This window comes from Nematolebias whitei, chromosome 4, assembly GCF_014905685.2.
Source record: "Nematolebias whitei isolate Nwh7 chromosome 4, NemWhi1, whole genome shotgun sequence".
Classification (NCBI taxonomy): Eukaryota; Metazoa; Chordata; class Actinopteri; order Cyprinodontiformes; family Rivulidae; genus Nematolebias; species Nematolebias whitei.
The window spans coordinates 18759090-18761286 of NC_056501.1; positions in this window are offsets into that span (position 1 = coordinate 18759090).

Below are 2197 nucleotides of genomic sequence, written 5' to 3' on the forward strand. Positions count from 1 at the left end.
TTCTGCATCGATGGTGCTTTTTCAAACAACAGTTTCCCCTTCGTTTGCTTACGAGTACATGTTTTGTGCGCTAGTAAAAAAAAATTATTAAGAAGCAAACTGCATGACGAAACATTGCAGTATTAATGATCGTGGAAGATGCCGGGCAGATAGGAGCGTGTGGAAGAGTCGACGGCTCCTCTTGAACTATTCCACTCCAATAGAAGCTGTGCTTTTCCAGTACTTGGCAGCAAGCCGCAACGTAGTTAGTATCAAAATATCCGTCTCGTCGCTGAGTTATGGAGCTACAGCTGAACACTTCCAGCTTGTGTGGCTGAAGCATGGCAGCATGTGTGCGGAGGGCGTTTGGGCAGATGGGACGTGTCTGAGATCTCTCACTCAACGTAATGAGACGGGAATGCGCTTCACCGATCTTCAGGCTCGACTGAGGGCAAGAAACACACTGCCCACTCATACAGGAGGGATCTTTCCTCTCTTCAAAGATAATGAAATGACAATGTATTCAACTGTGATTAGATACGGACGGGGTGAGGAGAGGTTGGGGGGGTGGACTGAGGAACATTCTGCAGCACTTGTCTGCTGCCTTTGATCAGACGGAGAAACAACAGCTGTCATTTTTGTATCTGTGTCGGACTTATGAAAGCCCAGCTAACTACTTTGTCAACATAAATGTCACCGAAAAAAGGAGATCGTTTGGTAGTGTAGGCCCACTTTCCCCACTCGCACGGGTGAATTTCTCAAACCCACTGTGGGGATGAGCTGAACGCGAGTGCGGTTTGTTAAAATTTAGGCTGACGTTGGTTACCTTCGACAGAAAAATTGTTTCAAGTAAAATCAACTTGCCTGCACTTGGGAGGGGAGGCTCAACATTTTTTTCCCCTAACTTCTCATCTCACTGCAACGTGTCAAAAGTGCCATGTTAACAGGCTTAGTTAAGCAGGCGTGACAAGACGATCTCATTCTCAGCTGACAGTTTGTTGTGGTATTTGTCTTTAGTTCCTGTGGCGAAGCTCTCTTGCATGCTTTTTTTCCTGTTGTTATTATTTTTAACCTTCCTTCTTTCTTAGAGCTCTGTGTTTTGACATAAACCCCAAATCTTGCGCTTAAAAAAAAAAGCATTTTAGGCGTCTTCATTGTGCAGTACTCTGATTGTTTTGTTGTAAACGGTGACAGCAAAAAATATTTTGTGATGTTATTGTTCGTCTGGCGCATGTTGTGGGGTAAAATGCAGGTTATGCGCATCAAATTTAGCATTTTTATGTAGCAAATTGATAGTTTAGTTGTTAAAAATAGAAACAAATAAATTAAAAGCATACCTTGGATGCATATTGCCCACCGCAAGAGTTTTGGCCGAACCATGAAATTATTGTTGTGCACAATCTCAGGCAGAATCATGAAATGCCATGCTCAGAATATGTGTTGTCAATAACGCTCAGCTACTACCATGTGCAACTTTAGCTTCATATCTGTTACACTGACAGAGTTGTAGCCACATTTATGATAGCTAATGTTGAGCAGCTGTGGAATCCATTCTGAATTTGATTAATTCCAAAAGATAATCAGAGATTCAGAGAGATTTATTTGTCATTCGCACCACATGTGGTACATGTGGTGGAGCGATATGGTGGACGCAGGGTCCCAGTTACATCCAACAATAAAATGTAAAAGAAAAACAGTAATAAGATCTAAGATATGAACTAAGAAAAACATCAGCTAAATATACACTAAGCACTAATAGCATAAAAATATTACGTCGAACAGCAGCACCAACATGAGTCTGTGTGAGCAGATGAGCACGCATGAACACAGCAACATGAAATAGATCAGCAGCAACATGAAACAGATCAGCAGCAACATGAAACAGATCAGCAGCAACATGAAACAGATCAGCAGCATGATGTGATTTTTCACATTGATTATTCTGGTTAGAGATTCGTGAGTCTAACAGTCTCAGGGTAGAAGCTGTTCCTCAGTCTAGTGGTTCTACACTTAATGCTCCTTAACCTCCTGCCTGAGGGGATGTGTGTGCAGGGTGAGTGGGATCCTTCATGATGCAGGTGGCCATCCTCCTGCAACTGGAGGTATAAATGTCTGTGATGGTGGGGAGACTGACTCCAAAAGACTTCTGTGCAGCCTTCACCACTATCTGCTATATATTATATACTGTATATATATATATATATATATATATATATAT